Source organism: Trematomus bernacchii, unplaced genomic scaffold (genome assembly GCF_902827165.1).
Source record: "Trematomus bernacchii unplaced genomic scaffold, fTreBer1.1, whole genome shotgun sequence".
In the NCBI taxonomy this organism is placed as follows: Eukaryota; Metazoa; Chordata; class Actinopteri; order Perciformes; family Nototheniidae; genus Trematomus; species Trematomus bernacchii.
In genome coordinates, this window is record NW_022987828.1 from 12,061,078 (window position 1) to 12,078,417 (window position 17,340).

Here is a 17,340-nt window from a genome sequence, read left to right on the forward strand (position 1 = left end):
TTTTGTGTTTTCAAGGGGTCGCTTCAGAGAGAATCAAATGTTTACGAGTGTTGTGAAAACTTGCCCTCAGAAATCATGGGAACAACATCTTTGGGCCATTTGTTTGCCTTCACACAAGTTATTTGTCCAGTTAATGCTGCACAAACAGTCATTCATAAACAGTGAGGAGCAGACTGGGACATATTCACTGAGAGAAAATGTTGAAAACGGAGCAATGATGGTGAAGAGATGCGAGATTCGTGCAGTAGTACTCATTTTCAGAATTTCGTTTATTTAAGCTAATTATTCCCGTAGATAAAATAAGAACCACAAAGAAAGACTAACGAAACGCACTTCTTCCGGAAACGGCTGAAAGATATATTCTCCAACGCCACCGGTGTAGAGCAGCATGCTTTCTAACACCAGTGATAAAACGGGTATTCTTCACTTTTCTCCGATATCTGCTGTGAACCACAGTTATGACAGCTGAAGGGTTATTACCAATTACACTGGCTGTGTCTCTATGCCTGTGTGACAGGGGGGGGGGGACGACAGAACAGCTGAGCCTCTGCCACAGGAGGTAACACAGAGAGAGACAAGCAGCAGTCAAGCAGTCATACTGAAAAAGAATCTCCTCAGGACCACAGAAGTGAGAACAGAAACGACAAGAGAGAAGGATTTAGATACCGAGCCTTGCAGCTGGTGATATAAAAACTTGAGCGATATGTTGTTTTATCAGACAACCTGCAGACATCTTCAGAAATTGTCTTGTCTAAAAACATGTTGCCACAACATAAGCAATATTAACTTTAACGATTCACTTGATGGAGCTCACAGATGAGTTTAAAAAACATCAGCAGTGAGCTGGAAGTCATTTGAGAGTAAATGTTGGACCTTTAACAAAATTACAAAGCCATTTTTCAGTCTAGGACTCATTTAATTTCGCAGCTGATTGTCCGGTGGGATGCCAGTGACCTTTTCCATTAGGCACAATTTATTATCCAGCAAGAATAAAGTGATGTTGAGGCACATGGTCATGTCTCCACAATAACTACACTCTGATTTCTAGTGGGAATTAATGAGATATTTTGGAATAGCAATTCAGACTAAATAAAACTCTCATTATCTGAGAGAGGATCACAAGAAGTTCTTGTTGGTGCCTCATCTCTTTGACAAATAAAATAGTTCCTAGACTGTATGTGAACTATCCTTTTAGATACCACAAATGATGTGTTATTTAAACTCATTTTGAACCGGATTTTTTTTTATGTATAAAATTCCTTTTTTCATATAGTTGAAATGTAAATGTTTACATTCGTCTGGTCAATTTTATATTCTTACCGTCATAGAGGCAGTAACAGAACAGTTGTGCTACTAATGGATTAAAATGAAACAGTTTCAGCCATGTGTCCTTACTTTTAGCAAACTAATACGACTACCCTGTGGGTTGCTTACTAGCTTTTGTGCACTCTAAAAGGCAACATGTTGTTACAGCTGTGTATACTGTATATTGATTATTTAAAGCTATTAAACAATGTTTTACTTAAAATATTTCCCATGGCTACTGCGGAAGTGCTCCCTAGGGTACAAGTAAAACTAGTTAGAAAAAACTATTCCAAAACACATATCCTCTTAATGTTTTAAGAGGGTACTTTGTTGAAAATGGGGGGGATAATAATGAATTACCGACTACAGCAATGCCCCCACTGGGGAACAGAAAATCATCTGTTGTTCAAAGTCTGAAAATACCTGAAGCTCAGATTAACTAGGAGGTCGGGGAATAAGGAGCCACAATAAAATTAGAAAAATGCAAAACACAATCAAAACAACATGCATCGGAGGCTGCAGCAAAACATCCTTATTAGAAATCACCCATCATGTCAACAGGTAAACGGATCTATGGTTTTCTGTTCGGAGAGAAACGAATATAGGGCTTGTGCTCCTGAAATCCTTTGTTCCTTCTCTGCTCCGCTGGATCAAGAGTTCATTCTGCTCAGAGTGACTGTGGGCTGCAAATGACAGCGGTGAATTAATGATTCATTATGCCCAAAGTAAGCAAATAGTGAGCCGGGAATGGAAGGAAATGGATTTACACATATCCAACGCCAACCATGACATTTCTTCATAGGAAATATTCCTATACCCACGTCATATTCCGTTAAAAGCAGCTCTGGTTTGTTAAACCACATTATAAAAAATAAAAAAGGACATGCCAAATGTGCTGTTCAGATCCACACGTTTTTTTATTTTATTGGAGACATACTTCTTAAGAAATCTTAAACCAGAAAACGTCGACATTGGTAATCATTCATTATAAATGGGATATATTGCTTGTTCAGCCTGGGGCTTTCTTCTAAATGAATTTTCCATTTTCTTTTCATCCAAGCCGGTCACTTGAGTCCTCACCACATCTGCCATATGTTCCGAAGTACAAGATTAAGTATAAGTATAAAAAACTGAACTTGAGTCTTTTGAGTCCACAGGGTGCTTGATGATGTAGAGGACATCATAAAAATGTAATAGGTCATGTTGAAAATATGTCTCCTCTTTGTAATTATTGAATTGCAGAACGTGTACTACATGCCTAATCCATTAAGAGACACACCAATGCTCTCACTGATGATGAGCTTAGGAACAGTTTGTGTCCAACACAGAAGACATTTTTCTCTGGTTCAGAACTTCGGGCAATAATACGAAAGCTCTTTTCAGGTTTGCACATGCAACTCGACAAACCTCTTAATCTCCTGTGTCCACGGATAACCTCAAGGCTGTAAATTCAGCGGAGCATCACAGATTAGAGTCTTGCTTCTCTACTTTCTATTTTAGGGAGAGTGTTGTTCAAGTTCACAACTGTTATATCATCCCTTCCTTTTACCTTTTCCCATTTCACCTTTCCTCTCTGTCTTTGACACAGCCCAAAGGGATAGTAAGTGTGAATTAGTCAATTAAGTCTAACTCATGTTTTAGGTAATAAGAAAAGTTGAGGGCTTGTAAATCTCCAGTGCACCAACCGACTAACACTTCTCTCCTGTCCTGTGAGCTAGTGTTAATGTATTACAAAGAGTAATGTCCAAATAAAAGAACACATCAACAGATGATACAATCTTTCAAACTCCAGAGACGTAAAGTTTGAAATGGATGATCTTATCAGACAGGAGGACTTATGAGCGGGTTAAACATAGAGCCAGGGAGGTCTAGGGGTCTTATGGACGTATCGAGAGCCATCTGCATACGTCGTTCTGATGGATGAGGCAGGAGCAGAGATCGAATGACCTCGCTGTTTGGACAGGAGTCGTGTTAGGTCGGGTCTCGGCCTGTCACTGACTGATGGCTGCATTGAGCGTTGTCACGACAAAGCTTCGATAATGACACTGAGGGTTATAGTCTGTTGTCTGAGGTGAGGGGTAAACGCTAATCAATGTGAATGCATTTCTGTAGTAGAGAAAAGAAAGTAAAGTAAATGCTGTCAGCAAATAACAGACTTAACTTGAAATCTGGAAAAGTGTTCCACAGCAGCGAATAAATTCGGAGCTTATTAAACGACAAGGGATTTCATGCCCCTGCAGCGAGGGATTTATAAAACACCCTACTGTAGAAAATCTCCTAATAGGGACACTGTTTCAAAGCTGATTCCATAACAATACAACATGATTAAAATATTTTATACCTAGGCATCGTAGGATCTATGGCATATACTGTAGTTACAATAAGAAGAAAAACTAAAACCACATCCGTACATACAGTAGATAGAAACAGCAATTACTTTTCTTTGAGGTATTTTGTTGTTCCTGCTCAAAATGTGTGGAAGTAATGATAACAAACTTACATAAACTTACAAAGCTTTGGCATTTGAATGTGTTTTGTAAAAGAAAGAAAAAGTGACTGCAGCTCAAAGGGGAAAATGCCTCGGATGCATCTGCAATGCGAATTGTCATTTCATTTTTTTTTTTGTATGGCTCTGTGAAGCATTTCACAGAGACAAATGGATTCTTATTCAAGCTCCCGGACTCTTATCACCCGGTAAACGTTTAATTCAATAAATTAGGGAGTTTCAGTACCTGTTTTGTTGTATTATTGTCCGTGTGTTGGGAGGTCAGACACACTGTGCTGCAGAGCCTGATGGACAGGTTTCCGTTCAGTTCAATCATTGGACTTGATTTGCAGTTTGGTGCAAAAGATGGAAAACACAGCAACAAAAGTTACAACTAACAATACAAAAACAAAGCATCAAAACAACGGCACATCCTGTCAAAGCTGTAGGAATGCACAGCATACAGTATTGTACTTAAATAATGATGCAGTAAACAGATGCATCCGATTCATCTGGCCAGACAATTTGTTCCGATTAATTAAAGAACCGGATTAAAATGATGACTGATTTCTCATTTCACCCTCCAGCAGCTCTTTGACATATTCAGCAGGGACACCTGGCACGGTAAAGAATGAAAAGAGTCAAAACAGACGAGTGGAGGAATTTCCACTGTCTGGCGTCTCAAGCATTTTGGCCTTGTTAATGTTACTGTTCAGTGACAAAGCATTTCCTACAGCAGCCAAGCAGTATCATTCCCAACTTGACCAACCGGCTACTTTCAAACACATTTGGCAGTTATATGATTAACTTTCTTCACATTAGTAAAATAAACCAACCATGGAATTAAGAAGGAGACCAAACACTGGATTGTGAGCAATGTAAATAACTTCTGCCACATCCTGATTATGATATATGGAGAGCAGAGTGCCGTACTCAAGGCTGCTGCCAAAGCTGAGATACAATAAAAGGGGTCATTACCAAAACAGGGAAGTGACTCAGACTGTTTCACTTGCTCTCCAAAGAGCCGTTGATCATTGTTAATTTATTATATAACGTCAGATCCTGATATCTAACATTCAAATAATAAATAGAGAGGCAGCAGAGAGGTCGCAGGGTTATCCCGCTCCCCTGGTGGTTCTCAGCAGCTCAGGATTAAGCAGGATGTGACTGATGTAATGATAGGAGCTTATGGAAAATGAAGCAGATGACTAAAACTCTAACTGCCCCTGCATGTCTCTGTTGAAAAGCAGATTTAATGAGATTAATTTAAAGAGCTTTATGGAGACTAATCTGGATTTTAAAACAAAGTTGTTAAATAAACATGAACAGCAAAGAGGAAAGAACAAAGAGGTGGCAAAGCCTGAGAGAAAACTTTAGCAGGAGATTAATCAGGGTCATGGAAAACATGTAGCCCTTTAAATGAAACACTGCAGCGACCACAAACGTGTGAGCAGAGCGGCAGCGGCTCAAACCCGAATTGTACTGTATTGTATGTATGTTTATGTATGTTTTGTGTGTGTGAGGACCCCAGGAAGAATAGCCAATGCTCATGCTAGTGCTAATGGGGATCCTAATAAAGACAATACTCTCAGTATTTACGGTACTTGCTAGAACGCCGTACCCTGTTGGAGGTTTTAATTATTCAAAGCCAATCTGTGCTGTTTTATTTTGTAATGACAACATCTGTAGCCCTTTGACAACAACATGTAGCCCTTTAAATGAAACACTGCAGCGAACACAAACGTGTGAGCAGAGCGGCAGCAGCTCAAACCCTAATTGTACTGTCAGTATTTACGGTACTTGCTAGATCGCAGTACCCTGTTGGAGGTTTTAATTATTCAAAGCCACTCTGTGCTGTTTTATTTTGTAATGACAACATCTGTTAAATTGTTATGATGGCATAAGTGTGTTTGTTGCAAAGTTAAGTAGAAAACTTGCTTGTTACTTTCAGGCTTTTTCATATCAGTGGACACAGGTGAGATTTATTACGTTTCTCCAAGGAGTGCAGATAGGAATTAGCTCAGAGCTAAATATGTTACAATACATCTCGTCAGGTTGTAAGCATACTTTTTTTTTTGTACATAGTCGCTGATAACTAAATGTAGTAAATAAGTGAGCAATGCTGTCACTCTGTGAGCTCCCTATTACTTTCATCCGGAGTGGAATATTTAAACCATACTGTCGTTACATATTTTACAGATATTCTTGCTGCCTAGAGGAGAAATAACACTGATTATGATGATTGCCTTCCTCCTTCTATGGAGCCACTGTGAGTGAAATGTCTCAACAACTACAGGATAGATTGCCATTCAATTTGGCAAAGGATTTAAGGGATTGGGATGATTTGAAATGACTTTCGTGATCCCCTGACGTTTTTTACTATCGTAAAGTTATTTTTTAATATCTCGATTCCTTTGCTAAGGATGTGAAAAGCTGTAAAATGAACTCCTTTCCATTAGCCTTAGCTGTACTTTGTGTTGAGTTCTAAATAGTGGTGCTACGTCATCCTTATCAGTGCAGTGACTTTTATTCAAGTCAGTAAAATACTAAAACTAAAATAGAGTCCTGCTCCGTGCCTCTGCCAGCTTTACCGCTGGAGAAGCCCTTGTTTGCCGCTATGATTTTAGGAGATTTAAACGGAGCTCTCTGCCAGGACTCCAGACTTTATAAATCAAGCTGATTTACCCATTGTATTTTCATATTTACAACATATATTGAGCTGAATAAATATTGATAAATAATAAGTTCACACAACTCCAGTCTGTTGCCTGTATATGCAATAAATATGCCCAGCTTGGGTTATGATTACATTTCAAAGAAACACAGAGGGTACCGAGCCAATAAACAGTTTTCTTTTTTTTTTTCTACCAAGATACACTGCCAGAAACTTTTGTATGGAGACATGCCAGGCAATTCCATCCATCCTCTCTAGCTGCTGGCCTGCTTTCCCTCCCAAAGACACCACTAAAGTTAATGTACTCTGGCTGTAGCTCTCCACCAAATCTCCCCCATTCCTCTAATACCTCAGAATCTGTTCAGCTTGTCCTACGAAGATTTAAAATTGGATGGAGACTAAAATGAAATGTACTTTTTCATTTTCTTTCACAAAGCTGTCTGATAAGGCTTGTGGCTGTTATTGCCTAAGGGTGCAGCTGATAAGGATGAACACAACATAATACAGATGACCAATCCTAAAACCTACTCCAGTGATTCATGTCATTGCCCTTCTCCCACAATGCTTTCATGCCATGCCAAGTTACACACATTCCTGCGATGAGCTCCAGATTATTATCACCTTGCTAAGTGGAAGTAATCCCCGGGGAGGCGTTCAAGGTTTACGCCGGTCCATCAACAAAACACGGAGGAGTGGAAATACCATCAAGGGAAAGCTGGCATTCCCTAATCAATAAAGAGAGTTTAGGCTCTATAGAGACTAAATCCAGGTTGTTGTTTTGCATAAATGTAAGCTTTAAGTTTAATTTCCTTAATTTAATTGTAAGGGGTTCATAGTGCTTAAAAAATGGGTATCTTATCTGTGTTCCAGAACTGTTTGTTGGTCCTGACAATAAAAAGTGAGTGAGTGAGGAGCTCATTAAGTCAAACCTTCAATTGTGTTGATGGACTAAAAAGGTTTCACCTCTACTTCACAATCATGCTGTTGTCTGCTTGTTGCCATTATGAAACACCTCAAATCCCCAGAGCAACATTGTACATCTGCGATCCTCTTCTAATTCAGTCTCAGCTTTTAACCTGTCCAACAGTAGACTCCAAAACACAATAAAGTTCTGAACCACACACTTCTTAAAATGCACCCTGACAAGAGAGCAAATTGGTGAAAAAAAATGTTCATACCCTTTTGTTGCTTTAGCCTGTAAATGTCAGCGGAGGATTTGATTCCTCGGCCCGGGCATGTCCTACTGGCTTGGATTAATTCTCCTCTACCGAATTTAGCCAGGGGGCTCGCTCCACATCCAGCCCTCGCCTGTTACAAGTCCTACAACTCCTGTCTCTTTTTGAAATGTCAGTCAAACAGAAAATGGATGAAAACTCAAAGACAGGTGCTGGTTTGAACTCCTTTAAAATACGGGGCAAATTGTCACTCTTACACTTGCTTCAGGGCAAAAGAACTCGGAAAGTCAAAATTTCAGGTAGTGCTGTTCATTTCACTTTACTTTCAACACGTCAGACTAAGTTTGACATTTGAAGGGAACTTGGGCCGGTTAGAAGACTGAGACAGGCATAAAGTGCTTTCTTTAGTTAGAGAGCAGGTGGAACAGACACACTTAAATCAGGTGAATCTGTGTAATGAAAATCAGCTGTATAAACAATTATCAAATTCCATCCATCCATCCATCTTCTCCCGCTTATCTGTGGTCGGGTCGCGGAGGTAGCAGTTCCAGCAGAGAGCCCCAAACGTCCCTTTCCCTGGCCACATCAACCAGCTCTGACTGGGGGATCCCAAGGCGCTCCCAGGCCAGCGAAGAGATATAATCCCTCCACCTGGTCCTAGGTCTACCCCTCGGTCTCCTCCCAGCTGGACGTGCCTGGAACACCACCCTAGGGAGGCGCCCAGGTGGCATCCTTACTAGGTGCTCGAACCACCTCAACTGGCTCCTTTCAGCGCGAAGGAGGAGCGGTTCAACTCCGAGTCCCTCCCGGGTGACTGAACTTCTCACCTTATCCCTAAAGGAGACGCCAGCCACCCTGCGGAGAAAACCCATCTCGGCCGCTTGTATCCGCAATCTCGTTCTTTCGGTCATGACTCATCCTTCATGACCATAGGTGAGGGTAGGAACCAAAATGGCCCGTTAGACAGAGAGCTTTGCCTTCTGGCTCAGCTCTCTTTTTGTCACAACGGTGCAGTAAAACGACTGCAGTACCGCTCCCGCTGCTCTGATTCTCCGGCCCATCTCACGCTCCATTGTTCCCTCACTCGAGAACAAGACCGAGATACTTGAACTCCTTCACTTGGGGTAAGGACTCATTCCCTACTTGGAGTGGAGAGTCCATCGGTTTCCTGCTGAGAACCATGGCCTCAGATTTGGAGGTGATGATCCTCATCCCAGCCGCTTCACACTCATTATTACACTCATTATCAAATTCCATGACTGTAAAATGTATCAATACTTGACCCCCAAAGCATCTGTTCAAATCCTTAATAGTACTATTCAGGGAAATAAAGCAAATATCTTTTTTTCTTAGGTGCCTCAAAGACATATTGATTTGAAGTACAAACATGCACCCAAATACAAACTCATACTGTTTTTTAAGAATATGTGTTCGATATAACAAGGCAAGAACACATGTTTGAAACACTCCCACAAAATACATTGAACAAAAAAGGAAATTGTTGAGATGTCTATAAATTCATGTTACTCACGCCTTCGTAGCACGTCAGACTATATACTGAACACCGAGGCAGGAGTTAAAGCCACAGCACACAATGTTTAGAATAGGCTTATAGGAATGCTGCTGCTTCGCACAGCAGCTCTGCCAAAATCGTATCAAAAACACAGTTGGCAGCGACTCAGCAGAGATATTAGCTCTAACAGGTTGGCACAGCGGCCAATCAGCAGCTCCAAATCCCCTTGAAAGAGCACTCGCTCCCCTTTTTTTAAAACTGCGTCCCATGAGGCTGTCAGTGTGTAATAATCCTCTACAGTGTCATTTATTGACACAGCGATGAACCCCCGAGAAGATAAAAAAAAAGCACTTTGTGATTAGTTCTGATTTGGAAAAACATCCCTCACACTTTTTTAATTGTGTGACAGGCGTTATATAAAAAAGGGGCATGTACTTCACTCTAAATTGCAGAGGCCCATTAACAGAGATGATGTCAAAACAAGAGCAGATACAATGCTGAAACAAACTGAGTGATGAGCTCCAGAGAAATCAAGAGACAAAAGCAATAAAAGACATCTCTCAAACGTGTCAAAGGGCCAAATCTATAACTACACTGGCTAAACTGTCTGCACTCCTGTCGCTTGTCCTAACCCTAAATGGTAAAAATAATCTGATGTTTTTTTTGCTAATGACAGAGCCGCCTTTTGCTCCGGTGGAAAACAAAAATCTTGTGAAATGAAGGCATCGAGGAGATAAATAATTTACATTAGACATTTCTTCACCTCACTCTAACCCCTGAAATGATTTGGAGGTGCAGCATTACAAAGCCAAAACATTTGATTTAGTCAGGATGCGTGTAAAGGCTGAGTGCTTGACATACAATTTGACTCACTTGATGTGCACTTGATGAGCGTTACAAAAGCGAGAGGGAGTCAGGCAGAAACAAACAACTGGAGAAAAACAAAACGTAAAAAAGCAGCAGGCACTTTTTCAAGGTTGTAATGTGCCCAATGTTTCCCGTCAGAGTCTTTGAAACTTACTTACTGATAAATTCATTTTGACAGAAAGTTAATCATGCAGCAGCATCTCATCTAACTTTACTTTGCCATGATTACACTTCAAACACTTTCAATTTAGTTTTAAATGAGGATGTTCTTGCTGTGGTATTTCTCAAGTATTATTCATCGGAAATCATCTCACACTTAAAATTAAAAGGTATGCTCACGTACTCCAGAAAAACTTGTGCCTGAGCATATTAAGTGATATTAATCAGATATGCTCATTTGAGAAGGACCCCTCCTCGGTTGCTCTTTCTGAGCTTTCTTCCATTGTATCCTACCCTATTATGCAAATGTTCAGGTTCATATCTGTACTTTGTGTCTCTACTGTGACATTTCTACATGCTTTAATGCTCATACAGTGCTTTATTTTTCTCATACTGCCTGTGCTGCAGCACCTCTTTTCTCCCTCTGTCTGAAACCAGAGCCCAGTCTGCTCCGATTGGTTAGCTGGCTGGCTCTGTTGTGATTGGTCAACCACTAGGAGATGTCCTACCCTTAGCATATTATGTACAATGTGTTGGAGCGCTAGCCAATAGTAGCATATTTCTTTAGGAGGTAGTTTTTCGAGAGTCTGCAGATAAAGGGGGTATTATGCTGTAGATTATAAAACCATTTGAGACAAATTGTTAAATTAATTTGCGATATTGGCTCAATAAATCAAATCCACTTGATTTGAACTAGCAATCCAAGAGTTAAAAAATAATTGTTTTAACTGAACCAACAACAGATGTTTGCTTGTCTACCCCAACATCTGTCACAAGAGATGCTCATCATGAATTATAAATTATTCTAAACATAAATATTAATTTCATCGCCAAGCAGTTGTGACAGCGCTCCCGTCTCTGTGTGTAATAGCATTTATTTTAACTCCGACATGCCATTATTCAGTGCCTACAACATGTCACAGCATGTACCATTCTTTGGATTCCATCAGCATGAAAAATCCAATCAAATGTCCCGCTGACAGAAATCACCGCCAATTTGCAATCATATCCCGTAACTGCAAATTGCGTCGTCTATATAAAATTGCTTTAATGTTTAGGAAAAGCTTCCTTATGTGTTTCTGACAATATGTTTGATGAAGGATAATGTTTTAGTTCATTGTGAGCATTTACCCATAAAAACTTTTCTTTCAGACAACATATCATTTTGTTGAAATAAAAAGTTTGTGCTGCATTGTTACGAGGATGAACAAGGCGAACGTGCTTTTTGGAGAGTTTAGCAATGTACAAAACAAGAATCAGTAACATTCAAGGAAAACTTAAAACATCAAGGCAATGTTTGTTTTAAAAGAAAAATATCCACACTTTAAAAGGTGTCTTTGAATTTCGTTTCTTTTTATCCATTTTCTCCCTGGCGGCTAAAGTTATTTTCTTTCTTCTTTCTTACTTTCAGGTTCCTTTCATCCACAGAAGCAGTTTACTCATATTTACATATAGTCCCTGCTCCCTAAACACCGTCTTGTTCTAGCTACTTTCAGGATCATTAACTGTAGAACATTATGAGACTGAAGCCAATCAAATTAAGCAAACAAAGGGCAATTGCTGTCTTATTGATATTTTAAACTCGCAGCCCCGACTGAAAACCCCGCAGAGTTTATTAAAAGGACTAAACAGTTGGTTCAAATTACTTCAAAATGTTTATGAAGAGAAATCTGTTAGTTTTATATAAGCTTCAATGTTCCAGAGCTACTGTAGATAGTTTTAAAAAGATCACAGTGTCCTATCGTGAGAAAAAGAACATAGTGTACGTGAGAGTTTACAAAGCAATCTTTAACTTAATCAATACTGTGTAAAAGTACATTGACTCAGAATAATAAACAAGCCTTTGACGAACTAAGAAATATACGGCCGAATATTGAGAGTTACTGTCGAGGCTGGTCCGAGCCAAGTCAAACATCCATCATTATCACAGTTTCTCTCTTTTTTTGTAGCACGCTATACTTGAGCTGGTGCAGATTTACTCTGTCTCATACTATAGTATACGTATTTCACTGCATCAGTATCATTCCCTGTTGACTCGTTCACTGTCTATTTTCTCAATTTCTATGTGAACAGTACATCTCTCTCTACCTGTAATCCATCCCTATAGACCACCAGTAAGAATGATGGGAGGGCAAGTCGTTATTGATTTATTTGCTAAGCACAGACAGAGAGCAGACACAAAAGAGCAGTCATATATTAGACATGAATCTGAGTTCCCTCAAGTGAGGTTTATTTTATCAAGGGAGCAGAAGTAGCGAGAGTGAGACAGTTTGAGAGCGAGAGGCAGTGAAACATGACAGAGAGAGTAAGACAGAGAGAGTGGGTGAGAAGGGAAGAATGCCTTAACATTAGGGCAGAAGAAAGAAAATGTTAAATGATTCAAAGAGAAAAACTTAGAATAAAGATTGCTGGTGCAGTGGAGTGTACCAGCCTGCTATTTGCAAATTGTAGGGAAATACTGGTATGAAACGCACCATGAGGGGTATTTTTAAGGGCATTTACAGCTGACTGATTCAACACACCGAAGAGTTTATAGACCTAAAAGACCCACATGAACCTTTGTAGCCAACATCTCTGACCTTCACTCTTCCACTGTAAATCACCCTTCGTTTCCTGCCAAAAACCTGACCTTTGAACTACATCTCACTTGCACTATCTTGATTTGTGTTTGTGTGGATTTCTGTGTGCTGAACATACACAATATCCTAAGATAAACATGCAGCAGCAGTTGTTAACAGCACTGAAGTGAACACCTTATTGCCACCAATAAGGGGCAGTTCCAGCTTGGCTTATGACAACTAGTAAAGGTCAGTGAGTGATGAGCGTCGTGTTAGCCATAAAAGCCTAAATTGCACCCGCAGGGCGCCATTATTGCAAGTAATATGACCGTGAGACGCCAAAAATTCAAGTTGAGTCAATAGCATTTTATTTGCATTAGACGCCAAATATAATGATGATTAAATCCCCTTCATAAGAATTGTATCTTAATTAATGGTCATATAAAATAACGCTGCCATTCCTGCTTAAAACGACCAGCTGTCACACACACGTCCATATCTCCTCGCAGGCATGAAGGATGCTGATTGGTCCGTTCACAAGCATTACTTGAAGCCTGGCAAGACGCTATTTTGTGTGATCGTGTAATATCTGGATAATATCCGGTTGAAGTATGCCAAGAAGAAGCAGAAGAAGAAGTAGAAGAAGTAGAAGAAGAAGGAACACTGACCACACTTTCATTATATTGTATGTGTGTTATAACGGTAGTATCTGAATTTAGACATAGCCTCTTCCCAGCACTGTGTCTTTGAAGCTAAACAGGTGCTTCGAACTTGGGACAACAGCAGTAGCTGCCCAGAGAGTGGATACTAAGACAATGAGACCAATCCCTCACCCCTCAAGGCTTTCCTGTAATCGCACCCTAAGGCAGTGTCTCTGCTTACACGGAAATAAGGAAGTGGTGCAAGGCTGTATAAACACAGTTCTTTATGAACAACGTAATTGAGCAGACACTGATTGACAGCTTTCCATCCGGTGATGAAATCCCCTTTCCCATGAGCACGGGTTATTACGAGCACAACGTTTGTACAGAGAGACATTTTGAGGCCAACTACAGAGAATTTGTGCTATTTTTTTTAAATGATTTAACCGAGATGGAAAAGTTAATGCCAATTTGCTGTCTATAGATAGATGCTGTGCTTTGCTGTGTTGTGGTCTGCATGGCTGTGAAAGTGGATTAAACAGGCTCTAACATCAAGACAAGCTCTAATGAAACCCAATGGAGGAGTTAGGCTGTCTGTTTGGCCAGCTGACTCCTGTAAAATTCCCATCACTGTCTCCTGTTGCCTGCTCTAAAAGTAGCCTTGTGGAGCCAGTAAGAGCACGCTTCGTCCTGAGGGCTATAATGTTTTAAGCTTTTGTCTGAATAATAAGTGGCTGCCACTATTTATTTCACATATGTTATTGTTGCATATTCCTGTGTTGTTAGTTGTGACCACTAGCTCTATACCTCGCTCTGCTGGTTGGTTTCTCCCCAACCTCTGCACCTTTTGGCAGCCATAGTTTTTGGTTAAGGAGACATACCATGGAGGCCAAATATTTGTGATGTTGTATTTGAATTTAAGCTGCCTCTTTTTGATAATATTGCACCAGTGTGAATCAGTCTTTTCCTAATCTGACAAAGTTCCATTTTAAACTGAAAATATTAAGAAGAATATGTACCATATTTATGTTTCCCTTTAAAGAAACTGTTCAAAATGTTGGGAAATACACAAATTTGATATATGGCAAGAGATAGAGCTGTAGCCAATTAACTTAGTTTAGCATTAAGACTGAAATAAATCTGGTCACCACCAACCCAACTACTTAAACTTTCTCATTGGGTTTTGGTAGGAATAATAAACTGGGTATAAATTATTGAATGAGTTTCGGAGCTGCTTTTGGGCCCAAACAAATTGAGCTTTCAGAAAGATCTATGCTAGCTGTTTCTTCGTTTTCTTGATGTTAAGTTAAGCTAATCAGCGGCTGGCTACATAGCTTCATATTTACAGTACAGACATGAAAGTGGTGTTGATCTTTTCATCTAACAAGAAAGCAATGAGAGTATTTCCCAAAAATCCAGCAATTCCTTTGATGATTGAACTCAAAATGGGGGAAAATCTTAGGTTCCAGTAAACTATAGCAGTATTTCCCAAAAAATGAATTACAAATGGTAGGTTAAACTTTTAAAGGCTGACTGCTTTCTATATCAGTACATAAAGACAAGCTTGGGACTAATAATCCAAAGAGCATCTGCATCTGTGCCAAGAAGCCACCCTGTGCAACACCTACGCACAACCCCAGGTACAGCAGAAGGTAAAAGCAAGGCGTTTTCATCGCACTTATCAATGTCACAATGCACTATCCTCCACCCACAGTCCATGATCAATATGACAGAAGCAAAGCAAAACCATCTATCAAGACAGGTAAAGCCTGAAAAAATATTGGTCAACCAATATTGACCGGGGCTCAAACAATAAATCAAGCCATGAAAGACCTATTGCCTTTTTTCTATCTCACCCTCTCCTTCATGTGTCCCTTTCTCTGAATGTCCTCCACTGCGTGTCTCCCCTCAGCAGGCAATGGAAAGTCACAATCATCTAAACACATTCCTGCTCCACCTTTACCAGACTAGTAACAGAGCGTGCATTCACCATGACATAGAACTGCACTGTTCCCTAACAGTGACTCTGTTGATATATTGATATAAAAACACGCTGGTTGTGTTGATATATGCAACATATTAAAATGTTAAACTATCAGGTTTACAGACATGGGGGAATAATTTATAGTACGGCTACTGTATTGTCAAAGTCACACTGAGGCTTCTGTGATGAATAACTGCAGCCGTAGACCAAAAGGAAAATATTTGCACCATGGCACAGATGCCATTCCCTCTGCTCTTACTCATTATCCAGAACAATGTCAAAGTACCCCCAGGTCAGTGAGAGGGAACATTCCTTCACGTTGCCATCTAAGGGCATCATAAATAAACAGTCACCCCAAATCATGAAAGCATTTCACTTGCCATGTAAGGACACAATTAATTTCCTCCTCTGTCCATAGCCATGCAGTCACAAATACTTGATATCTGATCACCATATTAATAATGTGCCACAAGAGGGAGAATACGCATCAACCCAAATATCCCTTCTGCTCTCCTTTTTCATTAACTTTCACTTTCAGAGGATTTCAGATATGAAAACAAATATTTGTCCGTGTTTTTTATTAACTTTACAGATTTGCTTGAGAAGCCACGTAGCATTTTTGGAGGGGAAGCATCTGAAGAGTGCAGATGGGTTGGGCAGGGATGCTGAGCGGGGAGCAGCAGCAGCAGCAGCACTTGTTTGCCAAACTTGCATTTAAACAAGAACACACCTAATACGAGCATGCAATACTATCCTGAACACAATACATGTGCGATCAGGAGACAAGCACGCGTAAAGAACAATTTTCTGTTGTGCCTGCAACTTCAAAGTGCAACGTAGTGCGACGAAATCGTGACAGAATAAAGCAGAAGAGAATCGGTTCTCCCAGTAAAAGACCATACACTTTGCTGTTACAGTATTCTCAAAACTTTTAGTTTCAATATGTTCACCTACCTCATCACTTTCAATGGTGCGCAGGTCAAAAGCAGTACAAGTAGATGGGAAAATGGACAATCCAGTCAAACTTGTGTCGGGTGCATGTTTGGCAGAGCAGCAGCAGTCCCTTCCTCTCGAGTCTGAGGCGTTCACGGTAAACAGCTAACGGGGCTCGCCTTCTACCGTCACCGAGCCGTAGGTTGGCCGGCGATGTGATGAGCTGTGCGGCATCTCCAAGGGCGCACGGAGGATCACTGCGTCAGGATTGGCCGGAGCAGCCGTGACGCACCAGCAGGTGGCACACCCGGCGAATCAAAAAGTCCAGATTCATTCATAGATAATAGCTCTGGGAAAATAAGCAGCTCTACAAACTCCACGTGAGTCATATACAAGATCAATATGGTTAGGGTGCTCCTTATTTCGTATCTGGCTCTCTGAGAGACTTCTCTATTTCTGTTTATATATATATATATAATAATGGGACAGTGTCATCACCCCAAGAGTCAATCTGTTTCATTTGGCACACGCAATGTCCTTTTTTGTAATTGCAGTCTGTTTTCAGGAATGCTGCAATTATAAAACACAATAGTGCTTCTATATTGTTCTGAGAGCAAATTTCCCATTTGAACAAAGCAGCCTAAATAGGTCCAACTTATGCATTTAAATTGTTTCCGTTTCAAACTGTTCTTACAAATTGAGCTAAGCGGCTCTCAAATGCAAGTAAATAACGAGGATAATAAAAAAATAAAAACGACAGAGGCAAGTGAAGAGGAAATAATAATACATAATATTTTATATAGTGCTTTTTCCATATTCAAAGATGTCTTAATCTAAAGAGTACTACAGGCACTTACACACAAAATCAAGTGAAGATGCAGACCAAATCTGGAAAGTACTGCTTACAACACAAATAAAACTATGAATGTGTTCAAATAGAGTTGAAATCCTCATTTCACTTAGATATTTCACACATTGAGTGAAATATCTGAGTGTGTTTTGACACTTGCCCGAGTGCAATTCAAGGAGCCAAAGCAAATGTTTTA

At 40.1% G+C, this 17,340-nt stretch overlaps 1 protein-coding gene across 3 annotated transcripts in view; it reads right to left on the reverse strand.

The window, feature by feature from the left end:
* chrm3a (cholinergic receptor, muscarinic 3a) overlaps positions 1–16,496 on the reverse strand; it is a 76,812-nt gene extending 60,316 nt beyond the window's left edge. The window contains exons 1-2 of one of the 3 annotated variants that reach the window (XM_034151754.1): positions 16,316–16,496; positions 4,038–4,131 (exon numbers count right to left, since the gene is read on the reverse strand). The gene's annotated coding sequence lies outside the window, so the exon portion shown is untranslated. Of the gene's footprint in view, positions 1–4,037; positions 4,132–15,233; positions 15,304–16,315 lie in introns of those variants that run through there. The other 2 variants (XM_034151752.1, XM_034151753.1) reach the window with 2 other exon arrangements.
* Positions 16,497–17,340: the final 844 nt, after the last annotated feature.